General features: G+C 36.8%; 1 protein-coding gene and 1 non-coding gene across 2 annotated transcripts in view; both read right to left on the reverse strand.

Moving 5' to 3' along the window:
- Window positions 1-21,928, reverse strand: part of IL1RAPL1 (interleukin 1 receptor accessory protein like 1) — a 653,817-nt gene that overhangs the window by 241,983 nt on the left and 389,906 nt on the right. The window lies entirely within an intron of this gene.
- TRNAE-CUC (transfer RNA glutamic acid (anticodon CUC)) lies at window positions 13,441-13,513 on the reverse strand. Its single transcript has one exon. It is a non-coding gene; the product is annotated as a tRNA-Glu (tRNA).

A 21,928-nucleotide genomic window follows, 5' to 3' on the forward strand; every position in this document is an offset into this window, starting at 1 on the left:
ATAATGATCAAGGGATCAATCCAAGAAGAAGATATAACAAATATAAATATATATGCACACAACACAGGAGCACCTCAACATAAGGCAACTTCTAACAGCTATAAAAGAGGAAATCGACAGTAACACAATAATAGTGGGGGACTTTAACACCTCACTGACACCAATGGACAGATCATCCAAAAAGAAGATAAATAAGGAAACACAAGCTTTAAATGACACAACAGACCAGATAGATTTAATTGATATCTATAGGACATTCCATCCAAAAACAGCAGATTACAGTTTCTTCTCAAGTGCACACGGAACATTCTCCAGGATAGATCACATCTTGGGTCATGAATCAAGGCTCAGTAAACTTAAGAAAATTGAAATCATATCATCTTTTCTGACCACAGCGCTATGAGATGAGAAATCAATTACAGGGAAAAAAACGTAAAAACCACAAACACATGGAGGCTAAACAATACGTTAAATAACCAAGAGATCACTGAAGAAATCAAAGAGGAAATCGGAAAATACCTAGCGACAAATGATAATGAAAACACGACGATCCAAAACCTATGGGAGGCAGCAAAAGCAGTTCTAAGAGGGCAGTTTATAGCTATACAAGCCTAACTCAAGAAACAAGAAAAATATCAAATAAACAATCTAACCTTACACCTAAAGGAACTAAAGAAAGCAGAACAAACAAAACCCAAAGTTAGCAGAAGGAAAGAAATCATAAAGATCAGAGAAGAAATAAATGAAATAGAAACAAAGAAAACAATAGCAAAGATCATTAAAACTAAAAGCTAGTTCTTAGAGAAGATAAACAAAATTGATAAACCATTAGCCAGACTCATCAAGAAAAAGAGGGAGAGGACTCAGACCAATAAAATTAGAGATGAAAAAGGAGAAGTGAAAATGGACATCACCGAAATACAAAACATCCTAAGAGACTACTACAAGCAACTCTATGCCAATAAAATGGACAACCTGGAAGCAATGGACAAATTCTTAGAAAGGAATAACCTTACAAGACTGAACCAGGAAGAAAGAGAAAATACGAACAGACCAATCACAAGTAATGAAATTGAAACCGTGATTAAAAATCTTCCAACAAACAAAAGCCCAGGACCAGATGGCTTCACAGGTGAATTTTATCAAACATTTAGAGAAGCGCTAACACCCATCCTTCTCAAACTCTTCCAAAACACTGCAGAGGAAGGAACACTCCCAAACTCATTCTATGAGGCCACCATCACCCTGATACCAAAACCAGACAAAGATACTACAAAAAAAGAAAATTACAGACTAATATCACTGATGAATATAGATGCAAAAATCCTCAACCAAATACTAGCAAACACAATCCAACAACACATTAAAAGGATCATACGTCATGATCAAGTGGGATTTATCCCAGGGATGGAAGAATTCTTCAATATATGCAAATCAATCAATGTGATACACCATATTAACAAACTGAAGAATAAAAACTATATGATCATCTCAATAGATGCAGAAAAAGCTTTTGACAAAATTAAACACCCATTTATGAGAAAAACTCTCCAGAAAGTGGGCATAGAGGGAACCTATCTCAACATAATAAAGGCCTTATATGACAAACCCACATCAAACATCATTCTCAATGGAGAAAAACTGAAAGCATTTCCTTTAAGATCAGAAACAAGACAAGGATGTCCACTCTCACCACTATTATTCAACATAGTTTTGGAAGTCCTAGCCACGGCAATCAGAAGAAAAAGAAATAAAAGGAATACAAATTGGAAAAGAAGAAGTAAAACTGTCACTGTTTGCAGATGACATGATACTATACATAGAAAATCCTAAAGATGCCACTAGAAAACTACTAGAGCTAATCAATGAATTTGGTAAAGTTGCAGGATACAAAATTAATGCACAGAAATCTCTTGCATTCCTATACACTAATGATGAACTATCTGAAAGAGAAATTAAGGAAACACTCCCATTTATCATTGCAGCAAAAAGAATAAAATACCTAGGAATAAACCTACCTATGGAGACAAAAGACCTGTATGCAGTAAACTATAAGACACTGTTGAAAGAAATTAACGATGATACCAACAGATGGAATGATATACCATGTCCTTGGATTGGAATAATCAATATTGTGAAAATGACTCTACTACCCAAAGCAATCTATAGATTCAGTGCAACCCCTATGAAATAACCAATGGCATTTTTTACGGAACTAGAACAAAAAATCTTAAAATTTGTATGGAGACACAAAAGACCCGAATAGCCAAAGCAGTCTTGAGGGAAAAAGTAATCAAGACAATATGGGACCGGCCCAAAAACAGAAATATAGATCAATGGAACAGGATAGAAAGCCCAGAGATAAACCCATGCACCTACGGTCAACTAATCTATGACAAAGGAGGCGAGGATATACAATGGAGAAAAGACAGTCTCTTCAATAAGTGGTGCTGGGAAAACTGGACAGCTACATGTAAAAGAATAAAATTAGAACACTCCCTAACACCATACACAAAAATAAACTCAAAATGGAATGAAGACCTAAATATAAGACCGGACACTATAATACTCTTAGAGGAAAACGTAGGAAGAACACTCTTTGACATAAATCACAGCAAGATCTTTTTTGATCCACCTCCTAGAGTAATGGAAATTAAAACAAAAATAAACAAATAGGACCTAATGAAACTTAAAACCTTTTGCAAAGCAAAGGAGACTACAAACAAGATCAAAAGACAACCCTCAGAACAGGAAAAAAATATTTGCAAATGAATCAATGGACAAAGGATTAGTCTCCAAAATATATAAACAGCTCATGCAGCTCAATATTAAAAAAACAAACAACCCAATCAAAAAATGGGCAGAAGACCTAAATAGACATTTCTCCAAAGAGGACATACAGATGGACAAGAAGCACGTGAAAAGATGCTCAACATCACTAATTATTAGAGAAATGCAAATCAAAACTACTATGAGGTATCACCTCACACCAGTTAGAATGGGCCTCATCAGAATATCTATAAACAACAAATGCTGGAGAGGGTGTGGAGAAAAGGGAACCCTCTTGCACTGTTGGTGGGAATGTAAATGGATACAAGCACTATGGAGAACATTATGGAGGTTCCTTAAAAAACTAAAAATAGAATTACCATATGACCCGGCAATCCCACTCCTGGGCATATATCCAGAGAAAACCATAACTCAAAAAGACACAAAAGACACAAAAAGACACATGCACCCCAATGTTCACTGCAGCCTGGTCATGGAAGCAACCTAAATGCCCATCGACAGCCGAATGAATAAAGAAGATGTGGTACACATATACAATGGAATATTACTCAGCCATAAAAAGGAACGAAATTGGGTCATTTGTAGAGATGTGGATGGACGTAGAGACTGTCATTATAAGTGAAGTAAGTCAGAAAAACAAATATCGCATATTAATGCATATATGTGGAACCTAGAAAATGGTACAGATGAACCGGTTTGCAGGGCAGAAATTGAGACACAGATGTAGAGAAGAAACGTATGGACACCAAGGGGGGAAAGCAGCAGTGGGTGGGGTGGTGGTGGTGTGATGAATTGGGAGATTGGGATTGATATATATAGACTGATGTGTATAAAATGGATGACTAATAAGAACCTGCTGTATAAAATAATAAATAAAATAAGATTCAAAAAAAAAGAAAAGAAAATTAAAAACCTAAGATGCTCAGTCTAAGTAATGGAAAGTTGTGTTTAAAACAAAGACTGATTTAAAAAAATCTTGGATAAACATTCCAAGAATTCCAATTATGGAATTTAAGTTTTACTATTACAAAGGTTTTTTAAATTCCATACTTTGACCTTTTTTAAAGTAAAACTTTGTCTTGACATTCTTCAAACCTCATATGTTCTCAAAGTAAAAGTGTTCCTGATTATCTTTAATCATACTGTAAATGTATACATATAAGACACTGTACTTTCTGGTTTAATCAATATTTTCTATGAAAGATATTAGCCTTGTGACTTAAGAGTGAAATCAGACATAAAGTAGGGGTCATAACTGGCTTCATCTTCTAATTCACTGAGATTCCTTTAACTTGATCATCTCCCATGGTTGTGGTGCTGGGAGTCTGTGTCCATTGTTGCCATTCAGTTTCTTTTCATCCTTTAATTCTTTCTGACCTGTGAATATTTCTGGGAGCTTACAATGTTTTTTTAGTGTGTACTAAAGGGTTTTATACTGTGAGCTGGCCAGGTTACTATTCAACAATGATTTAAAGAAAAGAGGACTCAGCATATCATTAAGTATGTTTACCCAAATGGTATAGAGCTTCTCTATATAAGCCAGGATATAGGGGCCAGTCTTGGGTACTGAGAGACAGGTATCACAACTTTCCTCACCTAGCTTATTGCTATGTAGGAATTGCTCACACTCCCTAACGTAAGTTAACGTTGCCCCAAGAAAATTATTCCATATGTTGATAGAAGTAGGAGTTATGCAAGACTTTCAGGGCAAATGGGTCTTATCTCACGTTCACTGTTTGTGGCTGCCTTCTCCTTGTCTACTTGATGAGATTCATGGCTCCATCTTGAACCCTCAGCTTCTAGGAATGTGCACTTAGGCTTGATCTGATCCATTGTGCCAATTCAACCCAATCTCTAGCGTTTCTGTGCACTTCTTGAATACATGTTAATTAGGTAATTCATTAATTATTTCAACATTAGTGAGATCCTGTTAAAACTGAAAGTTCAGGGCTTCCCTGGTGGCGCAGTGGTTGAGAGTCCGCCTGCCGATGCAGGGGACGCGGGTTCGTGCCCCGGTCCGGGAAGATCCCACATTCCGCGCAGCGGCTGGGCCCGTGAGCCATGGCCGCTGAGCCTGCGCGTCCGGAGCCTGTGCTCCGCAACGGGAGAGGCCACAACAGTGAGAGGCCCACATACCGCAAAAAAAAAATACAAAAAACTGAAAGTTCAGATAGCTCTCCTTCAATGTCTTCTAATACCATTCAAAGCAAAAGCCAAAGTTATCACTGTACCTTCCAAGGTCATACGTGATCTCTGCCCCCACCTTCTTTCCTTTCTGATCTCATCTCTTATCACTTTTCCCCTTTGTGGCTACTACTCCAGACTTAAAAAGCCTCCTTGTTTTTCCCTGAACACACTGGACATGCTCCTAACTCCAGGTCTTTACCTTTATCCTCCTTGGACTTCTCTTCCTCCAGATATCTGTAGACTACTTCCCTCATTTCCTTAAGCGTTTAATCAAATGTCACCTTCTCTGTGAGGCTTCCCCTTATCCTGTCTAAAATGTCAATCCTCCCCCAAACACTCAAGTCTCCATTTAGCCTCCATTTTAGACCTCAGCACTCAGCTATATAGAATATACAATATATTATCTCCATCACTAAATTGAAAGTTCCTTAAAGGCAAGAATTTTGGTCTGTTTTTTTCACTGTTGTATCTTCAGCACTTAAAACAATACCTGTAGGCACTCAATAAATGGGTTTTGAATGAATGCCTGAATTCATGGAGCACAGCATACAAAATTGAACAGAACAGAAAACCTGCTTTTGGTGGGCTCTTAATCTAGCACATTTGAAAAAGAGGTTAAAAAAAGGTATAACCATGTGCCAAGTTCTAAAATAGAGGAATGCAGTACAAGTACTACAGATATACAGAAAGAAAAGATCCACCAAAATCTATCTGAAGAGAGAAGGAAAGGCTTCATGGGTGAGATGACCCAGCAGCTGACCCTGATCCTTGTGTTTTGGTTTTGTTCCCTGAGGTGGTTCACTGGTGCCCATATTCAGCCATCCCTTGATGAGGGTCAATTTCAGGGATGCCACTCTTTGGCCCTAGTCTAAGGAGAGTTGTAAGAGACTGGCATGGCAAATTGGAAAGAAAACTGGCTTTGAAATGAGCTGGATTTGGTTTGGAATCCCAAGTTCACAGCAGAATCATGGGAAAATCCTGGACCCTGCCAATTCTCTCTTTCTTTTTTTCACTCACCATTACATGCTGCCTTTTGCTCTTTCCCCAAAATACATGAGATAAAATCAAAGTTCTATTTTTGTCACCAACTTACAAAAACACAGTTACTCTGAGTAACCATATCTTGCTAGCTGTTTTTCTGTTTAAAAATTGTTGAAAATGTCCTTAAGTTGTTTGGGGGAAAAATTCTTATTTCACACAGTGTTTATTTCAAGAAAAGGTTAAGCAACTCTGCCTCAAGGACACGGAAAGCAGAATACCATGAGATAAGATTCTAGGTGCTTTTTGTAACTTGATTCTGCCAAGTTTATAAAACAGTATAATACTCTCCACCTTCTTTGCCTGAGCTGCCCCCACTGTATTCACAGAGGGAGGGCTGTAGAGAGGACCCTGGGAGGTGCTCAGGTCATACAACCTCTCATGGGGTCACAGGTCTTTTCTCTGCCCATCTTTCAGAAAGAGCAGTATGAAAGTGAGAACTGGTCAGAATAGTAAGAGCACAACTCTCATCATATTACATTTTCCTTTCCTCCCCCGACCAACTTCTCCTGAGAGCTTTAAGGGTATTTACTGCAAAATCCAAGAATTAATAATTTGGAAATGTCTGAAAGAGTCTTTGTCCTAGGCTTGTGAGTTCTAATTTTATTCAAACAACTTGGGAGAAATAAGCAAGATAACTTTTTAATAGGGTCGGTGTCAGCCTTTCTTCAGAACATTCAACTCTACCATTGACTAGCTATGTGATTTAACATGAGGATGGGGAAAATAATGCCTACCTTGCTAGTTGGGAGGATTTGCTAATAGTTACTAATAGTTAATTTGCTACTTGCTAGTAGTGGTAGCTATTGCCATTCTTTGGAAAGTAAATCATAATTATGGAGAGATGAACTTCATTTTACATTCCCATAATGTACCTTTCATTGATAGATTCTTCTAGGATGCTAGTGGATCTACTATGAGATGTTGAGGACTAGGAAAAAAGATGTTCTAGGACAGGAGTACTATTCCAAGAGGCCTCTGCAATGTTTGCATGCATTCAAATTCATAAGAACCCCATGTCATCCTAACAGAGATGATCATAATCAAAAGATCTTACCAAGTATCTGGTCAAAGATACTGGTCAACAAAACAATGATTATTTATTGGAAAAGTCACTTCTCTCTGACACATAATTTCCTCTTACTTTTCAGAGATGGTAGAAGGCTGAAGACCTCAACTCTAGCAAATACATTTATTACTTCTAAAGATTTATTAATTTAAAAACATATTTCAAATTACCTTTTAAAGACTATCGTAGATATGACTTTCTGGAGGGCACATTCCAAGCTTATCTAAATTTCATTCATTTGGGGGTTTACCTTTGCACTGGATACTGTACATCACCCCCCCATCCTCCTTTACTGAAGGTGCACGTGTGCCTCAGTTATTGCTGTTAATGGCTCTCAGCTATCCCCTGTTCAAGAGCACCCTACATCCAAACGTTGGCATGAGGGAGAGTATACAAAAGGCCAGACCTCTTGCCTCAAGGTGGGAACAAGCCTGTAGTGCAATTCATGCTGCAGAGGTCCTCGTGGGATCAGGCTGAAGTACATCTCCAGTTGAGACCACAACCTTGCTTAGCTTGTTTCTCCTATATCATATGTTGCTTCCATAACTTCCTTGCTCCTAGGCATGATCTGTCCATAAACAATACACACCCAAATCCCTGTCATAAGCTCTGCTTTTAGCAAACCCCACCCACGACAATGTCACACAGCACACTGGTCTGTGCGAGCACTTATGTGGGGAGAGGAAGAAGAGCTTGAAGAAAAGAATGTGGACTTGATGAGCATAAAAAGGTATGCAGAAGAACTGGGGAGTAAAAGAACTAGACCGATGTTTCTTAAAAATTCTAGTACTTGTTAAAAATATACATTTCTGTGTCTCACGCAGACTCACTGAATCAGGATCTCCAAAGGAGGGGCTTGAGAAGCTGTAGGTTTAACAAGTACTCCAGGCGATTCTTATCATCAGTAAATCTGGAATACACTGAACTAGAAGAGACTAAAGCAGGGGTCAGCAAACATTTTCTGTAAAGGGCTAGATAGTAAATATTTTAAGCTTTGTGGGCCATATGGTCTATTTCACACTACTCAACTCTGCCACTGTGGCGCAAAAACAGCCACAGACAGTACATAAACAAATGAGCATAGCTGTGTTCCAACAACGCTGTATTTACAAAAATGAGTGGCAGGTTGGATGTGGCCCAAGGGCCAGCTTGCCAACCCTTGGACTAGAGCATAGGGGGCATAAAAGCGGTTTGCTGTTCTATAATAATTTGGCTGCAAAACTTTGGTACTACTCTTTCTTTGGCAAAATGTTTACATAATGTCGATCAGGCAAAAGGCCTTCCCTGAAGTAGAGAAACATTTCCATTTTTCTAGCCTCATTCTCAATCCTTGAATGTCACTGGCCTTGCCATGAGGTAATTTAAATGCACATTTCAGCGAGGGGATAGTTTCTAGAGACCAGGTCTGCTATTCTTTCATGCTGATTCATAATACTGCCAGAGGCCATTCCATCAGGACAGATTTCAGCTACTGCAGGGATAGATGCAGACCTATTTCATTCTTTTGTGTGTGTCTGCATGGGCTGGATTTCTGGCACTAAATACAGAAAATAAAATGTGTGAATTTTTACGACATTTACTCTGGATAGGTAGGGGGTTACTCAAGTCTTCCTTCTGTTGTCTTAACATTGTGTAATTAACTTTATGAAGACATTAATAGCCTACCCTTTATTCACTAAGACTTTATATTCCACTTTACAAATTATGTGCTGTTATTATCTCAATGGAAAATTTTCAATGTTTGGCATAGATAAATTGCAAAATAAACAATTTTACATTCAAATCAGTTCTCTTTAATTAGGTTCTCGAATTTTATCACCACACATTTACAATACACCGGATAGAATTCTGTTCAATCCAGGTAACTCACATGCATCTTTAGGTGACCCTGAGAAGAGCATAAAACAAACGCTCAGTTCTGCAGCCAGACCATTACCGTTAGGCTGTGACTTTGGCTACCTGGAATACATTTAATTTACATAAAAAAGAATAGCAACAGCTTTCTCATTAAATCGACTTTAGCCTCTGAACTCTGGGCCCACATATGTTTATTCTCAAGATTGCTGCTTGTCGGCAGATTTGTTACCTGCTGCAACTGTTCCTCAGAGTCATTTCAACAAGGTTTAGAACTCTTTCAGGTCTGTCTACAGGATATATTTTCAGGAAATCTCAGGTTTATCTTGCATTTAGCATCTGTGATATTTGAGAAATTCAGTGCTTAAGAACAGACTCAATTAAACTTCACACTGGGTGGGGCGTCCCTCGTGGCGCAGTGGTTGAGAGTCCGCCTGCCGATGCAGGGGACACGGGTTCGTGCCCTGGTCCGGGAAGATACCGCGTGCCGCGGAGCGGCTGGCCCCGTGAGCCATGGCCGCTGAGCGTGCGCGCCCGGAGCCTGTGCTCCGCAACGGGAGGGGCCACAACAGTGAGAGGCCCACGTACCGCAAAAAAAAAAAAAAAATTCACACTGGGTGTACTAGGATTGCTGGTTGTTTGGCTTGAATGAAGCCAGTATATATTAACTGAGATGATCACAAGGACAGTTCTCCAGGAACCAACGTGTGTGTGCGTGCGTGTGTGTGTGTGTGTGTGTGTGTGTATGTGTGTGTGTGTGTTTGCAATACTCTTCATGCTGGATCCCCAAACTTTTTCTCATGAGGTCCAACCTACTTTCTATGGTCCTGGGATAAAGTGGCTGAGGACTGATCTTTCCTTGCATCCATCTGCCCTCTGTACTGGCTGCTGTGGTTCTCCACCCAGATGCCTACTACAGGACTGACATGTGTATTTCTCCAGCAGCTGGGAGAACTGGCTAATGGTACCTTACAGTTGAGTCACCCTTTGAGCATCCTTTAGCCAAAAAACTGCTTCTTCCAGTAGGCAGTCTGCATCTAGTGATTGATTCCTTTCCTCCTTAATTCTGGACCTCTCCAGAGTTCCCCATGGGTTTGCCTGAGGTCTCATCCAACCTCTCCATCTGTACAATTATGCTTCCCTTACTTCCTCACTGGTGTTGCCCAAAATATGCCCCAATAAACCTCCTACTCACAAATCTCCATCTCAGAGTCTCTTTCCCCAAAGAACCCGGCTTATGATACCCTCCAAGGCTCAGATAAAAGTTTTCATAGCTTCAAATTCTCAGCACTAGTGTAGCATAGCATCAGCCATACTGTATTTCAATTGTACATTTATTTATCCAGTCTTCAACTTAATAGTGGGCTGTTTGAGACAGAGACTGGGAGAGAGAGACTGGGTCTTAATTACTTCCCATATACCATATATTGCCTGGGGCATTCAAAGTCATTCAATACAAATTTGTTGAATAAATTGAACTAAAGAGACTAGAAACCAGAAATCCACAGATACAAGTCTCTGGTTGTGCTCCCTAGAAGCACTGTCTGAGATGGAGATTTTGTTCAGGTAATTTACTCACAGAGTGCCTTCAAGAGGAGAGTAAAAGAAGTAGGGTATGGTAGGGGTAAAAAGCTAAGCCAAAATGTGGTTTCTGATGGTGACTATTTAATTCTGATCCCACCAGGCAGCAATGGAGCATGAATGACACACAGAAATAGTCCCACCTTGAGGCAGGAGAATCTGCCCTTTAAAAACTGATGGCAATCTGTCACTGATCATCATCTGCCCTGAGGAGAGGAGATGGAACACATAGCCTCCAGGGACAAAGAAATTCCTATTTAAACTAGACCAGTTACCCTCAAAGTTTGTTATTCAGACCAACAGCATCAGCATCATTGGGAAATTGTTAGAAATACAAATTCTCAGGCTCTGCCCTAGACATACTGAATCAGAACCTGGGAGCTGAGCCCATCTATCTGTTTTAACAAGCCTTCTATGTGATTCAGAAGCAAGCTAAAGCTTGAGAACCACTGGTCTAAGGCAATTCTCCACAGAAGGATGGTGGTGGGTTTTCCTTGTTTGTTTTGTTTTTTGAAAATTTTTATTGAAATATAGCTGAATTACAATGTTGTGTTCGTTTCAGGTATACAGCAAAGTGATTCAGTTATATATATATCTTTTTTTACATTCTCTTCCATTATAGGTTATTATAATATATTGAGTATAGTTCCCTGTGCTATACAGCAGGTCCTTGTTACACACTACTATATATAAAATAGGATAGTGATGCTTTTGCTAGCTGTGAGTTATAACTCAGTACTGTCAGTAGATGGAGAATGGGTGTACTTGCAGGTTAAGAGCATCTAGGTAGGGTACCAACAGCATCCACATAGGTGACGATCAAGGAATTTTCTAAGAGCCAACAAAAGATCATACTCACATAAATCCTTAAGACCACAAAGCAGGATGGCTCAATGTGCATGCATATCAAATTGGGGTACTCAGAATGCTCTAATACCTGTTTGGGTGGACAGGTACTCAGAGACTGGGAGGAAGTGAGACTGGGGATTATGGCAAGAATTCCCTAGTATGTTTTAAATAAACAGAGGAAAAGCCTTAGAATCAAGGTAGAGCTCTAGAGCAATTACTGAGTATGAGAAAAAGGTCTGATCACAAGTAATATGGCAAGAATCTAATTATCAGACAAGGGTACAACATAAGAGGAGGACAAAGAGCAAGGCTGACTCAATGGCCACTTTCATTTCCAGACATAGCACTTCTTGTATTTCCTTTGACCTAAAACAGGAATAATCCTAGAAGATGAAGCAGCAGAACCTAAAACGGGTCTCTAACTAGCTTCAGCAATTAATGTTAGAGAGAAGCAAAATCAGAAAGCCCCACAGATCATGACTATATCTTTCCAACCAATATATTAAAATGTTATATAAAATGAGCTAAAGCTGAAAGTTACAGCAAACTGTACGAAACATGCCTACATAAATGGACTATTCTATCTCTGTTACGGGATTTACAAACTACTTTGCTGTAATTTATGTCCAAAGTGATAAGCTGTTACAATATAATAACTTACTGTTCAGTTTATATGAAAATGAGATTGAACTGGCTGTGATTTCTAACTCCCCAAACTTTCATAATCCCTTACAGCTTGACAAGCTGATTGAATAAAAGAGGAAGACAGGAGGGGAAGGAACAATTTGTAAAAAGTGTGCAGCCCTGATTGTCATTCTACTAGACAACAAAAGAAAATATACACCTTTGAAGATGAAAACAGTGGGGGAATATGTTTAGTAACTGAGATGCAGATTCTGTCCTTAATGAAGTCCCTATTCCGTATTAAGTCAAAAAATAGGTCTGTTCTCTAGGTGATTAATCAGCAGCGGCAGACATAGCTGTTGCTATCAGGCACTCTACTGTCCCAGCATATATTTACTAACTGGCCTGTGATTACTTTTTTGGAACATTACCCAACACTGTTTTAGAGGAAGAAAGAATTCATTATCTGTGAAACAAAATATACAGGCCTTGTTTCTGGCAGACGACGATACCCAGCTCTATCGTGTAAAATGGTAGATGTAAAATTAAAATAAAGAAAAACCTCCATGAATTTTTTTTTCAAAGCAAGAGTTTCAACATTTGCTATTGTAAGTGCTCTCTGGGTTATGCCTACATAAGTTAGCCAATCAATCACATGGCTACTATAATCTATGGGATCTCTGCATCCTTTATTTCCACTGATGTGCAGTGATGATGAATTGGCTTCCAAAGCGTATCTAAACCCGACTTCACACCAGCAGTCTACACCAGTGGTTCGCAAACTGAGCATGAATTACAATCACCTGAAGGCTTGTTCAACTGCAGCCTGCTGGGCCCCACCCCCAGAGTTTCTGATATAGTAGGTCTAGAGGGGGATCCAGGAATTTACATTTTTAACAAGTTCCCAGGTAATGCTTATGCTGCCAGTCCAGAGGCTACACTTCGGGACCCTTGTTCTATCCCATTCTTTGCTTCTCTTTAACTGCCACTTCATCAGGTCACTTTTCTTATTTCTTCTAAGAAAATCCTCTGCTCTAGACAAATTAATACAACTGCTGAATCCATTCTTAAAATTTAATCCAGTACTGTCTTCTCATGTCAGTATTTTCAGATTACTCCCTCTACTTGGTGCAGAACTGTAGCCTTAGTATACACTCAACACTATCTAATATATGTAATATTCTAATAAGTATCACAAGTTCTTTATCAAATTTATGTGTTAAATGTCTATCAGAAACATAGATTAAAATCTAGAATCACATATTATTACTGATCAGTGATTTCCTAAAAAAATTTCAACACCTAGCACATTGTAGGTACTTAATACATATTTTTATTTTATTTTTTATTTTTTAAAATATTTTGATTGCAGTGCGTCTTACTTGCGGCATGCGGACTCTCAGTTGTGGCATGTGGACTCCAAGTCACGGCATGTATGCAGGATCCAGTTCCCCGACCAGGGATCGAACCCGGGCCCTCTGCATTGAGAGCGCAGAGTCTTACCCACTGGACCACCAGGGAAGTCCCAATACATACTTTAAAATGAATGGCTGATGGAGTGATGTAGTTCAGTCTTGTACTCAAATCAGGAAGTTCCTCCACTAATTATAATCGAGGCTTTATCATGTTTAGATAATTTAATTGGCTAAAAATAACTTTTGGTTGAGCTGAAACTGAACTTTAAATAAAAGTCTGATGGTTCTGACTTACAGAATAAATTAAACTTAATCTAGTTCCATGAAACAGCTATTAAAATATTTGATCTCCTGTGTCCATGCACGAGTCTTCCCTTCTCAGCATAAAATCCTCTAGACCTCCAACCCATTCCTAAGGAAGAGTTTTCAGATCTTTTTCATCAACTTAGTTACTTACATCAGAACACAGTTTAATTTTTCAATACCCCTCTTAAAAATGTTCTTATATTTTAACATAGCATGCCAATGCACGATCCACAAGGAATACCTTCACCTTTTTTTGTTGTTATTGTTGTTTGTTTACTTTTATCAAAGTAAAATCAACATAGAACGTTATATTAGTTTCAGGTGTACAACATAGTGATTTGACACTTAAATACATTACGAGATGATCACCAGGATAAGTCTAGTTACCGTCTGTCACCATTTAAAGTTATTACAATATTATTGACTATATTCCCTATTCTGTATATTACATCTCCATGTCTTATCTATCTTATAACTGTACACTTCTCCCTCTTAATTCATTCATCTATTTCACCACTATTTTACATCATATACAAAAATAAGCTGAAAATGGATTAAAGATTGAATGTAAGGCCTGAAACCATAAAACTCCTAGAAGAAAGCAGAGGCAGTATGCTCTTTGATTTTGGTCTTAGCAATATTTTTTTGGATATGTCTCTTCAGGCAAGGGAAACAAAAGCAAAAATAAACAAATGGGATTATATCAAACTAAAAAACTTTTGCACACTAAGGAAAACATCAACAAGATGATGATATTTTCTCCCATTTCTCTGAATGGGAGAAAATATCTGCAAATCATATATCTATAAGGGGTTAGTATGCAGAATATATAAAGAACACATTCAACTTAATATTTAAAAATCCATTTTAAAGATGTTAAAAAAATGGGCAGAACACCTGAACAGACATTTTTCCTAAGAAGACATACAAATGACTAACAAGCACATAAAAAATGCTCAACATCACTAATCATCAAGAAAATGCAAATCTAAACCACAATGAGGTACCACTTCACCCCTGCCAGAAAGGCTAATATCAAAAAACCCTCTCCTTTGATTGAAAACGTCTTCTATTCATATGACCTAAGTATCCATGAAATGTTTAAGTCCACACAGCACATGTACATATGGTCATCATCAACTAACTCCTAACAATATTAATACACTTAAGTGTGCATTTATATAACAGAGTTGTTGAACCTGAGTGTAGAACTTCATAATTAGACTTGACAGATCACTCATTTACTAGATGTAACTCCTTATTTTAATCTATTAGAATATTTTTGTATCTTGATACCATGTTCCAATGTATGAGGTATCTTGTCCTATTTTAAAAGTATTTATTATTTAGTATTTTATCTGTGTATGGTTTCATTCCTTGGAATCTTGTATTTTCTCTATGAATTCTCTGGATTTGAATATATATATTCATTTTCACTCATTCAACAAGTGGATATTTTCTGATATTACCTTATTTTCAGATAATACACTGATAAAATTAGAAGGAAGAAGTGATTATATAGTTGATTTGGCAAGGTTAGATAGTACATGTTATTGAAATGATTAATTAAAAGAAGACAATAGAAAAATAAGCTTTATATTTCAATTCACTTATTACAAAGGAAAAACTTAAAATTTGGGATCAATTTCTCCTAAAAATAACAATAATAAAAATAATACTTAAAACTTCCATGTTTACTAGAGACTCTAGGCTGATAACCGTAAAAAATATTGATGGGTAACAGGTCACCAAAACTCCTTATTGCATTGTGTCCCCTAAAATGAAAATAATTATCTCAAAACTGATTCAGTGCTAGCAACACAGTATGTGATACAATAAATACTTGATGAAATGAACTTTTATACTCCTCATTAATCAAAGACTTCACAGAATGAATAAAAAGTCATGGTTCACAGAGCATTGCAGAAATCATTAAACAGAACAATGATTTTATTTAAATAATTATAAGATCCAAACTTTTACACAAGGAGGAAAACAGATTAATTAAACAGAATCTCAGAAAATCATGGAGTATCATTAAGCATATAATATACCAACACTTCTGGCTAAAAATAATAAAAAACAAAATCTTATCATTTATGTATTTATTTCATAAGCATAATTTCATTTTTGCTTCAAAGTAGCCCTGAAATGTAGGCAGGAAAAAAATTATCTTCAATTTACAAATGAGAAACCTTGGATCTGATTAAGTGAACGAAGGACATCTAAATTTTTTCCAAACAATTTTACCAAAGATATACCAAAAGCTTAAATTACTGAATCCATCTATATCTATCTATATACACATAACATGGGAAGGGTATGGTAAGACACCAAGTTGTAAAGATGGAGATTCTCCAAATCAATATATAAATTGGATTCAATAATAATTTCAATAGGAATTTTCACAGAATTTGATAAACTGGTCTTAAAATTCATATTTAATTGATAGCTAATTGATAGCATGTAAAATAATGAAATTAGAACGTTTTCTCACACCACATACAAAAATAAACTCAAAATGGATTAAAGACCTAAATGTTAGACTGGAAACCATAAACTCCTAGAAGAAAACACAGGTAGAACACTCTTTGATATAAATTGCTGCAATATTTTTTTTCGGATCTGTCTCCTAAGGCAAAGGAAACAAAGACAAAAATAAACAAATGGAACCTAATTATACTTAAAAGCTTTCTCACAGCAATGGAAACCATCAACAAAATGAAAATACAACCTATTAAATGGGAAAAAAATATTTGTAAATGATATGACCAATAAGGGGTTAATATCCAAAATATATAAAGAGCTCATACAACTCAATATCAAAAAAAACCAAACAACTTTATTAAAAAATGGGCAGAAGACCCGAACAAACATTTTTCCACAGAAGACACATAGATGGCCAACAGGCATGTGAAAAGATGCTCAACATCATTAATCATCAGAGAAATGCAAATCAAAACCATAATGAGATGTCACCTCATACCTGTTAGAATGGCTAGCACCAAAAAGACCACAAATAACAAGTGATGGTCAAGGATGTAGAGAAAAGGGAACCCTTGTGCACTGTTGGTGTAAATGTAAACTGGTGTAGCCACTATGGAAAGCAGTATGGACAGTCCACAGAAAACTAAAAATAGAGCTACCATATGATCCAGCAATACCACTCCTGGGTACATATCTGAAAAAAACAAAAACACTAACTTGAAAAGATACATGAACCCCAATGTTCATAGCAGCATTATATGCAATTGCCAAGATATGGAAGCAACCTTATATATATCACATATATACATACATACAACGGAATACAGCTTAGTCATAATAAAGAATGAAATTTTTCCATTTGCAACAACATGGATGGACCTGAAAGGTATTATGCATAGTGAAATAAGTCAGACAGAGAAAGATAAATACTGTATGCTACTACTTGTATGTAGAATCTAAAAAATAAATCAAATAAATGAATATAACAAAACAGAAATAGACTCACAGATATAGAGAACAAACTAGTGGCTACCAATGGGGAGAGGGGGGCAAGATAGGGGTAGGGGATTAAGAGTTATAAACTATCAGGTGTAAAATTTAAAAACTACAAGGATATACTGTACAGCACAGGAAATATAACCAATATTTTAAAACGGAATATAATCTATAAATATTTTGAATTTCTATGTTGTATACCTGAAACTAATATAATATTGGAAATCAACTATACTTCAGTAAAATGAAAGGACAATAAATCATATTTGATAGTAAAGTTAAAGAAATTAAGAAGACTAGCAAAGAGTAACTCTTTCAATATCTATCAGATATCAAGATTTACTTAAACTTTTAACATGAAACTGTATGAATTAAGGTAGTGAGGTATGCACACAGAAACGGACAAATAGACAAAAAAATAGATAACCCAAGATCAGATCCACACTTATATGGAAACCTATTAAGCAATAAAGGTGTCACAAAAAAATAAGAAAAGAAAAACTATTCAGTAAAAGATTCTGAGACATTTAACTATCTACATGAAAAATGCAAAAGTGTATTCCTAAGTTCACACTAGATACTAAAATAAATCTCACATTAAAAAGGCTCAGAGTGAAGGAAAAAATATTATGTTTTAAAATGAATATATGTGAGTATATTTTTAATCCTGAGGAATGAAAGCATTTCTTAAAGAAAAAAAAAAGCAGCAGAAACTAAAAAGATAGATGAATTTGATTACATTAATATTAATGATAGAAAAAGCAACCAGAATCTAACTAAGATAAAAGCAAAGAGTAGAATATGACATTAGCAACTCATATATCCCACAAGGGACAGTCCAGGATATTAAAGCACAGGTGCTTATTTTTATTACTCTACTATTTTATCATTCCTTACTATTGGATCTTCTAAGATTGATGCTTCTAATATTGATTTACAGACTCATAGTAAATTTATTGAAATTGAACTATTACTTTAATACTTGAAGGGTAGAATATTTTGCTCACTGAGTTGCAATAAGGTTAAATTGAAATTACAGTTATGAGTTGGATCAAAGCAGATATTATTTTTAGACAATACAACATATAATAAAACAGATTTTAATATTTTTGAAGAAAATTTCTGATGTCCAATCTCTCTTATAGTACACAGAGGAAAAGTAAACCTAATTTAGTTCAATCTGGTTGAAATTTCTATAGTTCTAAGGCAGGTTTTTTGTTTGGATCTTTTAACATGTTAGTAGATTTTCCAATAAACAATATCAATATCATGTGCTTCAAGCACTAATAAATAATACATTTTATTAAAATGTAAGAGGAAACTTTTAAGATATCAACAAGTAAAATTAAAACGATAAAACTCAATATCATAAAAACTAGTATAGTGAGTTTTTTAAAAAATCTGATATTTAGAATTATTCCTGCAGATAATATTTTATGACAAAAATATTTATGACTTTCAAGATTTAGGCTTCTAGGTTCAACACTTCTAATATCCCAAAGGAAACTACAGTACACATTGTTTCATGTTTTTGGAGTGAAAAATCCTTTTTACATAAGCAAATATATGAATTCTGTATTTCTGCTGAACTTAAAATCAAGCTAAAATAAATAAAAACTTAGTATTAAAAAGCATCTTCCATGTGCAAGGCCCTGTGCTAAACGTCATCTATCAATACATATTTTTCACTAGATCTTGTTTAGATCAATACCCCATTTTGGGATCTAGCTTTCAAAAAGTGGAGGGAAAATACTAATTAAAATGTTTAATGCTGTGCATGTACATAAAATCCAGTAGAAAGTTTGCAAATTATGACCACTTATAATTGATACACTATATTTTCAACACATTCTAATCATCCGGAAACAATGTCGTATCTTACTGACCTCTTCTGTATTCACATAAGGTAAAAAGATGTTAAGGTTTATTTTCTCTCTTTGTTCTATTTATGTTGGAAATTAATTTATTACACATGGTCATTTTTAATTCATGTGGTAGCCTAGGTACTGAATCATGTAAGTATTTACTTTATCAATGCTGTATTAAGCCATGACCCTTCCTATTTATTTATGTCCTCTGTATGTATAGTTTAGGGTTCCTTTCTCTTTTGTTGTAACAAACCAGCAGAACAGCATAAGCAATTCAAAATTTGGGGAACTTTTGACTTCTTTCCTTTTAAGGACTATTTTTTTCTAGGATAATTTCTCCTACTACTGAATGAAAACTCAGAAATTCCCATGATTCCATGCTCTTAGGAAAAGTTTGGTCATACAGTCACTTTAAGTTATAAGTACTACCTTAGTGTACGGTCTAAGATCATCATAGTAATCAACCTTAGAATCTTCAATCAAAGCTAAAGAGCTCTCCCATCCTCCTGGACACGTCTTATATAAGGTGACTTATGTGACCAGCTTACCTGTCTTTCTTGTCATATCCACACCCAGGTACAAAGGGGCAGGGAGGAGTAAAGAGACATAAGGACAGAACTGTTCTTATTTGGTTGGTGACTGGCAAATGTGTAAAGCTGAATCTTTCATTTAAGGTTACTGATGTGGATTTGGCATTGCTCTCCAGCTTGAACTAAGCTCAGATGGTGAGAGCCTCCCCTTTGGTTGGTCACCGTCTCCTCAGATCAAGCATCTCTGAGGACTCATCTCTTCCTGGGCAGGGTTTAAAATTTCTCCAGGGGGCTTCCCTGGTGGCGCAGTGGTTGAGAATCTGCCTGCTAACGCAGGGGACGCGGGTTCGAGCCCTGGTCTGGGAGGATCCCACATGCCGTGGAGCAACTAGGCTCATGAGCCACAACTACTGAGCCTGCATGTCTGGAGCCTGTGCTCCGCAACAAGAGAGGCCGCGATAGTGAGAGGCCCCCGCACCGCGATGAAGAGCGGCCCCCGCTTGCCACAGCTAGAGAAAGCCCTCGCACAGAAATGAAGACCCAACACAGCAAAAATAAATAAATAAATTACTAAACTCCTACCCCCAACATCTTCTTAAAAAAAAAAAAAACAACTTCTCCAGGTAGGCTTTCTCTTTCATGTGGACCAAATTTGCTCCATGGGAAACATTCATGCCTGTTACCCCTTCTCCTCCCCCCAACTCCCTGCAGGAGTATCACTTTCCGGTCCTTTATCCTCTCTCCTTCCTTCTCTCTCCCCCTCTCTCTCCCTCTCCTCTTCTCTCTCCCTCTCAGCACCCCCTCCCACGCCCCCGCATACATGCTTCACCTTTCACAGGTGTGAATGAGACATAAGTATACTGCATCTCTGTACTCCAGGAAATACCCGTTAACTTCTCTTAGCAGTCCCCCTAAAACTTCCACCCTTCAGAATTTCAGGGAAGAAGGTAGACCACTCACCCCATCAGAGGGAGAGGAGACACCTTAGCAGCTCTCTAAAGAAATCTTTCCAGTTCCTCTCTGCCTATCCATTCTACATTCTTTTATATTCTCAAAGTGGGTGAAAGGTTAAACAGCCATGGAATCTCTTCTGATTTATCCACTTTGAAGATTCCTCCAGGATATTCTGTCTCACACTCAGCTGGGTATCAGATAATTATCATATATTGACACTTCAGGCAAAACTTCAATTTTCACATCCTATTAAATAATACTAGTAAGAACGACAAACAGCAACAACAACAACTAAAATTTCTTGATATGGTTGCTTTGCTCTCATCATGATTCTTCTGTCCTTATTCATATTAGCCTATTTAATCCTCTCAACAATCCTATGAACTAAACATGAATGTTACCAGCATTTTCAAGATGGATGAATTGAATCTCAGCAAGGTGCTAAGTAATCACTTAACATGATGAAATTTGAAACCAGGTGGTCTGGCTCCAGATCCCGTCTTTTTAACCACTTTGATAATCTGCCTCTACATGCCTCAATAAATGGTTATTTTCTTTTAAATATAAGATATAAAAATGACCCTATGTTTGCTTAACTCTAACAATGGATTAAATATGTTGGTATAAAAATTTTATAACATGAAATTTCACTTCTCCTTTCTTGGATGTTCTTTATAATCAATATTCCTAAAGGTTTTTTTTTTTAAACATCTTTATTAGAGTAAAATTGCTTTACAATGTTGTGTTAGTTGCTGCTGTATAACAAAGTGAATCAGCACATATATACAATGGAATATTGCTCAGCCATAAAAAGAAATGAAATTTAGTTATCTGTAATGAGGTGCATAGACCTAGAGTCTGTCATACAGAGTGAAGTAAAAAGGGGAAATACAATTTATCCTTAATTTTTGATTTTTATTTTTAATTAATTTAAGGTCTTAACTATATTTTACCTATAGTAATTTCCTTTTTCTAGTTCCTTGTGTTTCTTTTCTGTTTTTTTTTTTTAACTTAACATTTTTATTGGAGCAAAATTGCTTTACATTGTTGTGTTAGTTTTTGCTGTATAACAAAGTGAATCAGCTATGCGTATACATATATCCCCATATTCCCTCCTTATTGAGCCTCCCTCCCACGCTCCCTATCCCACCCCTCTAGGTGGTCACAAAGCACCGACCTGATCTCCCTGTGCTATGTGGCTGCTTCCCACTAGCTATTTTATATTTGGTAGTGTATATATGTCCAGGCCACTCTCTACTTCATCCCAGCTTACCCTTCCCCCTCCCCGTGTCCTCAAGTCCATCCTCTACATCTGCAACTTTATTCCTGTTCTGTCAATAGGTTCTTCATAACCATTTCCTTTTTTTTTTTTAGATTCCA

Source organism: Delphinus delphis, chromosome X (genome assembly GCF_949987515.2).
Source record: "Delphinus delphis chromosome X, mDelDel1.2, whole genome shotgun sequence".
NCBI lineage: Eukaryota > Metazoa > Chordata > Mammalia > Artiodactyla > Delphinidae > Delphinus > Delphinus delphis.